This window comes from Triticum dicoccoides, chromosome 3B (assembly GCF_002162155.2).
Source record: "Triticum dicoccoides isolate Atlit2015 ecotype Zavitan chromosome 3B, WEW_v2.0, whole genome shotgun sequence".
NCBI lineage: Eukaryota > Viridiplantae > Streptophyta > Magnoliopsida > Poales > Poaceae > Triticum > Triticum dicoccoides.
The window spans coordinates 91,397,282-91,410,220 of record NC_041385.1 but is presented as its reverse complement, the minus strand read 5'-3'; positions in this window follow the sequence as shown (position 1 = coordinate 91,410,220).

The window sequence follows — 12,939 nt, the reverse complement described above, 5'->3', positions numbered from 1 at the left end:
TACATTCATAATCCACTCGACCGCCTCCGGGCTCCGAGACGTAGGGCTGTTACTTCTTCCGAGAAGGGCCTGAACTCGTACATCCTTTGTGCTTACAACCTCTCCATAGCTAGGACCTTGCCTCTCCATACCTACCCCCCACTCTACTGTCAGGCTTAGAACCACGACAGCCGCCGCCACCAAGAGCACCCGAAGCACACAGCAACCGACCCGCCTCCCCACAGACCCAAAACAGCGCCTTCAAGAAGGTAACGGCGCCGTCATGGCGCCGCCGCCGCCCAAACCGGAGTTCTGGGTTTTCACCCGGGTGCAGGGGAAGGAGGAGGAGGGGGAGGTGAACTTCAACGTCACCTTCAAGAAGGGGAACAGCGCCCGAAGCGCCGCCGACGAGGTGGCCGCCGCCTACGGCCAAGGGGTTATCCCGATTTAGACCTCCCAACACCAAATCCACGCAGCCAACAGCCGGATCCGGCCGGACCAGACCAGGAAGACGGTGATGCAAGAGACCGGGCGCCGTCTTCAGATCTGGCGAAGCAGGTCGCGGGGGTCCTGCCGCCTGACACCCAGGTCTACCGCTGCCTCGCCACCCACGCAGCCGAGGGGAGGCGGCCACAGCTCCAGCGAACGCCGCCGACCGCCGGAACGGCACCGCCCACAGCACCAGGCCGCCGCCTGGAACCCTAGGCCCATTCCCGAGAAAGAACTGCGGCCGAAGACCTCGCCGCCACCCTCATCAACGACCGCGCGGGCTTGCCGGCGGCTGCCTCCGGCTGCGGCAAGGGAAAATGCGAAGGGGAGGGGGTGGCGGCGGACAAGATCTGTCGCCCCTGGAGGACGATGCGAGGGGGAGGGGCCTTACTCCGCACAAGCTGAACCCTGTAGCGAGTATTTTTTATGTGGCTGGTAGCGTGCCAAAAAGAGAGGCTGAGGAGAAGCTAGTGAAGCTTCTCAGAGAAGAGGAGATAAATGGGCACTCGGAGCTGGACATGTGATTCAAGACGAACCAACCTGTGGTTGAGATGGTTAGGTGGACAGTGGTATCCCCAACCCACGAGGGTTCAAATCCTGGTGCTCGCATTATTTCTGGATTTATCTCAGCATTTTCGGCAATGCGCTTTCAGTGGGAGGAGACGTTCCCGTCGACGACGAGGCGGCTACGGTGACTTCGTAAATGTCAAGATGATATGCCGGCTCAGTCTCTGGAAGGTGCTCATAGGGATAGGATATGTGTGTATGCGTTCATATGGGTGAGTGTACGTGCGTGTATATGAACGCTTGTGTCTGTACTGATGCTCAAAAAAAAGGTTAATAATAATCGTTTTTTATCTAATCACGAGTGGAAAACACAGAAAAAATAATTCAACTTGAACAACACTCAACTTGAATAAGATAAAGGTACAATTGTAAGGCACAAGAACCTTTAATTGTACCTCGAACTTTTATGAAAAAAACACTCTTTGGGGGCCCAATTGAAAATTTTGTGTCCCTAAATGAGGGGGCGGTTGAGGATATCGAACAGTCAAAAGTCAGGCTAGCTTGTCCAAAAGTAAGAGCTGAGATGGCATTCCCTGGCTCCAGGAACTAAGACACGGTATCTATATTGCTCATGATTGATGTACATATAGATAGATAACATATGCATACTATGTGAGGCAAATTTGATTCCGGCAAGAAAAATATGACAAGTTGGACGTGCTAGCTAAGAGCATCTCCAGCCGCGCCCCCCAGAACGACCTCCCCAGACGGGTTTTTTCCGCCGGCGCCGAAAAAACGGCCCAGTCACGCCTCCAGGAGCCCGTTTTTCGCCGGCTTGGGCCGAAAGCAGCGCCGGCGAACCCAGGCCGAACTCGATGCGTCGGGTGGCACTCGGGGGCGCCGGGTCGAACGTTTTGGCGCGAAACAGCCGCGGGCCCGCAGAGTCAGCGAGACGGCCGCTTCGTCGACCTCATCGCCTCGGTTCCCGTAGGAATCAATGCGAAGGCTGCCGCGCTGCCGCGCTGGTCAGCCTCCATTGATGCCTCACGGGCGACGCAGTGAAGGCGCCGCCGACGCGTGTCCACTTGCATGCGCCACGCGTCCGCCCGCATGCCGCCCGGTCCGCCGCCCGCTTCGGCTATAAAAAGGCGCCCCCCCGCCGGTGAGCGCCACAACCTCTCCTCCCCCTCCCGCGAAAGCTTTCTTCCCGTCGACGAGCTCTCTCCCCCCACCGCCTTCCCCGCTGACGAGCGAAAATGGCCGAGAGATACCCAGGCGATGGCGCAGCGGCAAACGGCTTCGGCCGCCGACACCTCCAAGACCGGAAGCGCGCCTTCTGTAGGAGGCCGAGTTCCCGGCGCCCCCCTACATGCGCATACCGGGGGCGTGGAGGCTGAGTGCCGGCGGCGTCCCGGTGCCGCTGGTCCCGGAAGAAGCTGCACGACACGCGGAGATCGCCCGCGTCTGCTCCTCGCTAACGGAGGAGCAGCGGAACAAGCCGAGGTACGCGCTCGACAGCGAAACGGTGTGGACGCTCTACTTCCAGCGCCGCCGGGAGGAGCAGATCGCCTCCGTAAACGGCATCATCCCGCGCGGCCGCTTCAACTCCGAAGGGCGACGCGAGTGGTGGGGCGTCCCCGGCCGCACACTCGACGCCGTCCTCGATCATATCGAGACCGGCAATGTGCCGCGGCTGGAGTACCTGTCACGCCCCTCCTTCTCTCGCCGCCACGGTAGTTCCTAGATACCGCGGCGAATGGAGCCGGGGTCGTCCTCGTCGCTGGGCTCCGGCTCGCCGGCCATCCGCCCCGTCAAACCCGAGCCGGAGGAGACACCGCTCGGGCGCCACGCGCGGAGCGGCGCCCTCGCCATCAATGAGCCCTTCCCTACGACGACGCCGACGAGGCGCTCCCTCCACCTGGTCCGGCCAAATGCCGAGCCGGGGTTGCTCCCCGTGAAGCCGAAGCACGCTGACATGGTGGCCTCCGACGACGAGTCCACCCTCAAATGGGTGAGGGAGGACTGCGTCTGCGAGCAGGTGCGCCGCCAGCGTCGGGCGTACCTGGAGACCCAGGCCCGGGCCCGTCGCCGCACCGAGGCCCGTCGCTTCGAGGAGGGCGGCATTATCGTCATCGACAGCGACAACAAGGTCGAGGCTGGGCCGTCGAGCGCTGTCGGCGACCCGTGCGAGGGGTGTCGTGGTACTAAGACTGATAGTAAGAATAGGGGGTATGTAGGAGGAGGCAAGACCCTAGCTACGGTAAGGTTGTACGCAAGTGTTTACGAGTTCAGGCCCCTCTCAGAGGAGGTAAAAGCCCTACGTCTCGATGCCTGGAGGCGGTCGACTGGATTTCAGTATATGCGTGTGTGTTACAGGGGGTGCGAACCCTTGTGCCAAAGGAGGGGGGGGGGTGGATTATATAGAGTGCGCTAGGACCCCAGACGTCCCCCGTTATAGAGGGTTTAATGTACATAAAGGAGGGGTGTTACTGATAACGCCAGCTATAAGTGTCATCAATGTCCATGAAGACTACGGAGTGAATGTCTGACCGTTGTAGTTTCGTCTGACTCCTGGTCTTCATAGGTCGAGTGGTTTCTTGTATGGTCGAGTGGTCTTCAGAAAGTTGGGATACCCGAGTGATATGATTGGTCGAGTGGACTAACACTCGACGTCTTCCTTGGGTACTCCCTGTTATCTCTTGAGCTTCTTTGCTTCTAGGGTAGTGACCTTGGGTAGGGCACGTAGGTCAGGCCTATGACTGTTGGGGAACGTAGCAGAAATTCAAAATTTTCCTACGTGTCACCAAGATCTATCTATGGAGAGACCAGCAACGAGTAGGAAGAGAGTGCATCTACATACCCTTGTAGATCGCTAAGCGGAAGCGTTCAAGTGAACGGGGTTGATGGAGTCGTACTCGTCGTGATTCAAATCACCGATGATCCTAGTGCCGAACGGGCGGCACCTCCGCGTTCAACACACGTACAGCCCGGTGACGTCTCCCACGCCTTGATCCAGCAAGGAGAGAGGGAGAGGTTGAGGAAGACTCCATCCAACAGCAGCACAACGGCGTGGTGGTGGTGGAGGAGCGTGGCAATCCAGCAGGGCTTCGCCAAGCACCATGGGAGAGGAGGAGTAGGAAGAGAGGTAGGGCTGTGCCAGAACTTCGTGTATAGCTCCCATGCGCCTCCCCACTATATATAGGGGTGGAGGGGCTGGTTTCTTGCCCTCCAAGTCCATTGGGGCGTTGGCCAAGGTGGGAGGAAATAAATCTCATTATTTCCTTACCCACCGATTGTTATCCCCCCTTTTTAGGGATCTTGATCTTATCCCTTCGGGATATGATCTTATTCCTTCTAAGGGGGGATCTTGGTGCACCTTGACCAGGGGTGTGGGGCCTTGCCCCCACTACCCACGTCCATGTGGGTCCCCCCATGCAGGTGGGCCCCACTCCAGAACCTTCTAGAACCTTCCCGGTACAATACCGAAAAATCCCGAACATTTTCCGGTGGCCAAAATAGGACTTCCCATATATAAATCTTTACCTCCGGACCATTCCGGAACTCCTCGTGACGTCCGGGATCTCATCCGGGACTCCGAACAACATTCGGTAACCACATACAAACTTCCTTTATAACCCTAGCGTCATCGAACCTTAAGTGTGTAGACCCTACGGGTTCGGGAGACATGTAGACATGACCGAGACGTTCTCCGGTCAATAACCAACAGCGGGATCTGGATACCCATGATGGCTCCCACATGTTCCACGATGATCTCATCGGATGAACCACGATGTCAAGGACTTAATCAATCCCGTATTCAATTCCCTTTGTCTATCGGTATGTTACTTGCCCGAGATTCGATCGTCGGTATCCAATACCTTGTTCAATCTCATTACCGGCAAGTCACTTTACTCGTTCTGTAACACATCATCCCGTGATCAACTCCTTGGTCACATTGCGCATATGATGATGTCCTACCGAATGGGCCCAGAGATACCTCTCCGTTTACACGGAGTGACAAATCCCAGTCTCGATCCGCATAAAACAATAGATACTTTCGGAGATACCTGTAGTGCACCTTTATAGTCACCCAGTTACGTTGTGACGTTTGATACACCCAAAGCACTCCTACGGTATCCAGGAGTTACACTCTCTCATGGTCGAAGGAAGAGATACTTGACATTGGCAAAGCTCTAGCAAATGAACTACACGATCTTTTGTGCTAGTCTTAGGATTGGGTCTTGTCCATCACATCATTCTCCTAATGATGTGATCCCGTTATCAACGACATCCAATGTCCATAGCCAGGAAACCATGACTATCTGTTGATCACAACGAGCTAGTCAACTAGAGGCTCACTAGGGACATATTGTGGTCTATGTATTCACACGTGTATTAGGATTTCCGGATAATACATTTATAGCATGAATAAAAGACAATTATTATGAACAAGGAAATATAATAATAATACTTTTATTATTGCCTCTAGGGCATATTTCCAACAGTCTCCCACTTGCACTAGAGTCAATAATCTAGTTCACATCGCCATGTGATTAACACTCACAGGTCACATCGCCATGTGACTAATACCCAAGAGTTTACTAGAGTCGGTAGTCTAGTTCACATCACTATGTGATTAACACTCAATGAGTTTTATGTTTGATCATGTTGCTTGTGAGAGAGGTTTTAGTCAACGGGTCTGAACCTTTCAGATCCGTGTGTGCTTTACAAATCTCTATGTCATCTCCTAGATGCAGCTACCACGCTCTATTTGGAGCTATTCCAAACAACTGTTCTACTTGGAGCTATTCTAAATTATTGCTCCATTATATGTATCCGGTCTCTCTACTCAGAGCTATCCAGATAGGTGTCAAGCTTGCATCGTCGTAACCTTTATGACGAACTCTTTTACCACCTCCATAATCGAGAAAATTCCTTAGTCCACTAGTTACTAAGGATAACTTTGACCGCTGTCCTGTGAGCCATTCTTGGATCACTCTTGTACCCCTTGACTGACTCATGGCAAGGCACACTTCAGGTGCGGTACACAGCATAGCATACTGAAGAGCCTACGTCTTAAGCATAGGGGACGACCTTCGTCCTTTCTCTCTATTCTGCCGTGGTCGAGCTTTATGTCTTAACTTCGTACCTTACAATTCAGGCAAGAACTTCTTCTTTGACTGATCCATCTTGAATACCTTCAAGATCATGTCAAGGTATGTGCTCATTTGAAAGTATTATTAAGCATTTTGATCTATCCTTATAGATCTTGATGCTCAATGTTCAAGTAGCTTAATCCAGGCTTTCCATTGAAAAACACTTTCAAAATAACCCTATATGCTTTCCAGAAATTCTACGTCATTTCTGATCAACAATATGTCAACAACATATACTCATCAGAAATTCTATAGTGCTCCCACTCACTTCTTTGGAAATACAAGTTTCTCATAAACTTTGTACAAACCCAAATTTTTTTGATCATCATCAAAGCATACATTCCAACTCCGAGATGCTCACTCCAGTCCTTAGAAGGATTGCTGGAGCTTTGCATACTTATTAGCATCTTTCGGGATTGACAAAACCTTCCGGTTGTATCACATACAACCTTTCCTCATTAAAATCGTCGAGGAAACAATGTTTTGACATCCTATCTGCAAGATTTCATAAATAATGCAGTAATCGCTAATATAATTCCAACAGACTCTTAGCATCACTACGAGTGAGAAAATCTCATCGTAGTCAACTCCTTGAACTTGTCGGAAAACATCTTAACGACAAGTTGAGCTTTCTTAATGGTGACATTTACCATCATTGTCCGTCTTCCTTTTGAAATCCATCTGTACTCATTAGCCTTACGACCATCGAGCCGTTCTGCCAAAGTCTACACTTTGTTTTCATACATGGATCCTCTCACGGATTTTATGGCCTCAAGCCATTTATCGGAATCTGGGCCCACCATCGCTTCTCCATAGCTCGTAGGTTCATTGTTGTCTAGCAACATGACCTTCAAGACAGGATTACATACCACTCTGAAGTAGTACGCATCCTTGTCATCCTACGAGGTTTGGGAGTGACTTGATCCGAAGTTTCATGATCAATATCATAAGCTTCCACTTCAATTGGTGTAGGTGCCACAGGAACAACTCCCTGTGCCCTGTCACACACTAGTTGAAGAGACGGTTCAATAACCTCATCAAGTCTCCACCATCCTCCCACTCAATTCTTTCGAGCGAAACTTTTCCTCGAGAAAGGACCCGATTCTAGAAACAATCCATATTGCTTTCGGATCTGAATTAGGAGGTATACCCAACTGTTTTGGGTTTCCTATGAAGATGCATTTTATCCGCTTTGGGTTCGAGCTTATCAACCTGAAACTTTTTCATATAAGCGTCGCAGCCCCAAACTTTTAAGAAACGACAACTTAGATTTCTCTAAACCATAATTCATACGGTGTCATCTCATCGGAATTACGTGGTGCCCTATTTAAAGTGAATGTGGTTGTCTCTAATGCCTAACCCATGAACGATAGTGGTAATTCGATAAGAGACATCATGGTACGCACCATATCCAATAGGGTGCAACTATGATGTTCGGACACACCATCACATTATGGTGTTCCAGGCGGTATTAATTGCAAAACAATTTCCACAATGTCTTAATTGTGTGCCAAAACTCGTAACTCAGATATTCATCTCTATGATCATATCATAGACATTTTATCCTCTTGTCACAATGATCTGCTACTTCACTCTGAAATTACTTGAACCATTCAATAATTCAGACTTGTGTTTCATCAAGTAAATATACTCAACATTTACTCGAATCATCTGTGAAGTAAGAACATAATGATATTCACTGCGTGCCTCAGCACTCATTCGACTGCACACATCAAAATGTGTTACTTCCAACAAGTTGCTATCTTGTTCCATCTTACTGAAAATGAGGCTTTTCAGTCATCTTGCCCATGTGGTATGATTTGCATATCTCAAGTGATTCAAAATCAAGTGAGTCCGAACGATCCATTTGCATGGAGTTTCTTCATGCATATACACCAATAGACAAGGTTCGCATGTCTCAAACTTTTCAAAAACGAGTGAGTCCAAAGATCCATCAACATGGAGCTTCTTCATGCGTTTTATACCATTATGACTTACATGGCAGTGCCACAAGTAAGTGGTACTATCATTACTATCTTATATCTTTTGGCATGAAAATGTGTATCACTACGACCGAGATTCAATAAACCATTCCTTTAGGTGCAAGACCATTGAAGGTATTATTCAAAAATAGAGTAACCATTATTCTCCTTAAATGAATAACCATATTGCGATAGACATAATCCAATCATGTCTATGCTCAACGCAAACACCAATCTCGATGGTAGAGGGAGCGTGCGATGCTTGATCATATCAACCTTGGAAACACTTCCAACATATATCGTCAGCTCACCTTTAGCTAGTCTCCGTTTATTCCGTAGCTTTTATTTCGAGTTACTAACACTTAGCAACCGAACCGGTATCCAATACCCTGGTGCTACTAGGAGTACTAGTAAAGTACACATTAACATAATGTATATCCAATATACTTCTATCGACCTTGCCAGCCTTCTCATCTACCAAGTATCTAGGGTAATGCTGCTCCAATGGTTGTTCCCCTTATTACAGAAGCACTTAGTCTCAGGTTTGGGTTCAACCTTGGGTTTCTTCACTAGAGCAGCAGCTGAATTGCCGTTTCATGAAGTATCCCTTTGTTCCCTTGCCCTTCTTGAAACTAGTGGTTTCACCAACCATCAACAATTGATGCTCCTTCTTGATTTCTACTTTCGCGGTGTCAAACATCATGAATATTTCAAGGATCATCATATCTATCCCTGATATGTTATAGTTAATCACGAAGCTCTAGCAGCTTGGTGGCAATGACTTTGGGGAAACATCACTATCTCATCTGGAGGATCAACTCCCACTCGATTCAAGTGATTGTTGTGCTCAGACAATCTGAGCACAAGCTCAACGATTGAGCTTTTCTCCCTTAGTTTGCAGGCTAAGAAAATCGTCGGAGGTCTTATACCTCTTGACGTGGGCACGAGCCTGAAATCCCAATTTCAGCCCTCGAAACATCTCATATGTTCCGCGACGTTTCGAAAACGTCTTTGGTGCCTCTACTTAAACCATTTAATTGAACTATCACGTAGTTATCAAAACGTGTATGTCCGATGTTCGCAACATCCTCAAACGACGTTGGGGTTCAGCACACTGAGCGGTGCATTAAGGACATAAGCTTTCTACTGATCGCATAATCGCTACTATCAACTTTCAACTATATTTTCTCTAGGAACATATCTAAACAGTGGAACTAAAGCGCGAGCTTACGACATAATTTGCAAAAGGTCTTTTGACTATGTTCAGGATAATTAAGTTCATCTTATGAACTCCCACTTAGATAGACATCCCTCTGGTCATCTAAGTGATCACATGATCCGAGTCAACTAGGCCGTGTCCGATCATCACGTGAGACGGACTAGTCATCATCGGTGAACATCTTCATGTTGATCGTATCTACCATACGACTCATGCTCGACCTTTCGTTCTCCGTGTTCCGAGGCCATGTCTGCACATGCTAGGCTCGTCAAGTTAACCCTAAGTGTTTTCGCTGTGTAAAACTGTCTTACACCCGTTGTATGTGAACGTAAGAATCCATCACACCCGATCATCACGTGGTGCTTAGAAGCGACGAACTGTAGCAACGGTGCACAGTTAGGGGAGAACACTTCTTGAAATTTTGTAAGGGATCATCTTATTTACTACCGTCGTCCTAAGCAAACAAGATGCATAAACATGATAAACATCACATGCAATCAAATAGTGACATGATATGGCCAATATCATTTTGCTCCTTTTGATCTTCATCTTCGGGGCTCCATGATCATCATCGTCACCGGCACGACACCATGATCTCCATCATCATGATCTCCATCATCGTGTCTTCATGAAGTTGTCACGCCAACGACTACTTCTACTTCTATGACTAACGCGTTTTGCAATAAAGTAAAGTAGTTTACATGGCGTTCTTCAATGACACGCAGGTCATACAATAAATAAAGACAACTCCTATGGCTCCTGCCGGTTGTCATACTCATCGACATGCAAGTCGTGAATCCTATTACAAGAACATGATCAATCTCATACATCACATATATCATTCATCACATCCTTTTGGCCATATCACATCACATAGCATACCCTGCAAAAACAAGTTAGACGTCCTCTAATTGTTGTTTGCATGTTTTACGTGGCTGCTATGGGTTTCTAGCAAGAACGTTTCTTACCTATGCAAAACCACAACGTGATATGCCAATTGCTATTTACCCTTCATAAGGACCCTTTTCATCGAATCCGTTCCGACTAAAGTGGGAGAGACTGGCACCCGCTAGCCACCTTATGCACCAAGTGCATGTCAATCGGTGGAACCTGTCTCACGTAAGAGTACGTGTAAGGTCGGTCCGGGCCGCTTCATCCCACAATACCGTCGAAACAAGATTGGACTAGTAACGGTAAGAATATTGAACAACATCAACGCCCACAACTACTTTGTGTTCTACTCGTGCAAAGAATCTACGCAATAGACCTAGCTCATGATGCCACTGTTGGGGAACGTAGCAGAAATTCAAAATTTTCCTACGTGTCACCAAGATCTATCTATGGAGAGACCAGCAACGAGTAGAAAGAGAGTGCATCTACATACCCTTGTAGATCACTAAGCGGAAGCGTTCAAGTGAACGGGGTTGATGGAGTCGTACTCGTCGTGATTCAAATCACCAATGGTCCTAGTGCCGAACGGACGGCACCTCCGCGTTCAACACACGTACAGCCCGGTGATGTCTCCCACGCCTTGATCCAGCAAGGAGAGAGGGAGAGGTTGAGGAAGACTCCATCCAACAGCAGCACAACGGCGTGGTGGTGGTGGAGGAGCGTGGCAATCCAGCAGGGCTTCGCCAAGCACCATGGGAGAGGAGGAGTAGGAAGAGAGGTAGGGCTGTGCCAGAACTTCGTGTATAGCTCCCATGCGCCTCCCCACTATATATAGGGGTGGAGGGGCTGGTTTCTTGCCCTCCAAGTCCATTGGGGCGTTGGCCAAGGTGGGAGGAAAGAAATCTCATTATTTCCTTCCCCACCGATTGTTATCCCCCCTTTTTAGGGATCTTGATCTTATCCCTTCGGGATATGATCTTATTCCTTCTAAGGGGGAATCTTGGTGCGCCTTGACCAGGGGTGTGGGGCCTTGCCCCCACTACCCACGTCCATGTGGGTCCCCCCATGCAGGTGGGCCCCACTCCAGAACCTTCTAGAACCTTCCCGGTACAATACCGAAAAATCCCGAACATTTTCCGGTGGCCAAAATAGGACTTCCCATATATAAATCTTTACCTCCGGACCATTCCGGAACTCCTCGTGACGTCCGGGATCTCATCCGGGACTCCGAACAACATTCGGTAACCACATACAAACTTCCTTTATAACCCTAGCGTCATCGAACCTTAAGTGTGTAGACCCTACGGGTTCGGGAGACATGTAGACATGACCGAGACGTTCTCCGGTCAATAACCAACAGCGGGATCTGGATACCCATGATGGCTCTCACATGTTCCACGATGATCTCATCGGATGAACCACGATGTCAAGGACTTAATCAATCCCGTATTCAACTCCCTTTATCTATCGGTATGTTACTTGCCCGAGATTCGATCGTCGGTATCCAATACCTTGTTCAATCTCGTTACCGGCAAGTCACTTTACTCGTTCCGTAACACATCATCCCGTGATCAACTCCTTGGTCACATTGCGCATATGATGATGTCCTACCGAGTGGGCCCAGAGATACCTCTGCGTTTACACGGAGTGACAAATCCCAGTCTCGATCCGCATAAAACAATAGATACTTTCGGAGATACCTGTAGTGCACCTTTATAGTCACCCAGTTACGTTGTGACGTTTGATACACCCAAAGCACTCCTACGGTATCCAAGAGTTACACGCTCTCATGGTCGAAGGAAGAGATACTTGACATTGGCAAAGCTCTAGCAAATGAACTACACGATCTTTTGTGCTAGTCTTAGGATTGGGTCTTGTCCATCACATCATTCTCCTAATGATGTGATCCCGTTATCAACGACATCCAATGTCCATAGCCAGGAAACCATGACTATCTGTTGATCACAACGAGCTAGTCAACTAGAGGCTCACTAGGGACATATTGTGGTCTATGTATTCACACGTGTATTACGATTTCCGGATAATACATTTATAGCATGAATAAAAGACAATTATCATGAACAAGGAAATATAATAATAATACTTTTATTATTGCCTCTAGGGCATATTTCCAACAATGACCCTATCCTAGGTATATATCCTCATCACTAGCCCCCGAATGGATTGAGGACCGAGTGGAAAGAACATTGAAGTGGATTTCGCTTTAACCTTTGTGCTTCACGAGTACTTGCATTGAACGGGAGGTTCGCGTTGGAACTTCAGCTTCGTTTCAGTCGCCTCGATCGATTCAGAACTTGCTCGATCGATTCAGAAGTTGCCGAGTGGATTAGTAACATCCTCTGTTGATTGTTGTCTTCTGTTGCGAGAACTCCGGCGTGATCGGTTATTGCGTATCCCGGATTCGGCGGGATTCGAAATTTCAGGGAAGCGCACGCGGCGGAGCGTGCCGTGGTAATTGGGACGGATAAGTAGGAATGCCTCAATCCTCGTGCCACCTTTTTCGCCACGTATTCGGCGCGCAAATGCTGCGGTGATTTGACAGGATCGCCCAGGCCCGCGCGTCAGCCACTCGGAAGTGGGCCTTTAAAAGGCGATGAGGCCGAGGCATCGCACTGTGCGCTCCCAATATCCCCTTTTCTCCTCTGCTTCTCCACTGCGCGCAGCTCCTCCGCTCTCGACGCCGCCGCTCTGCCGC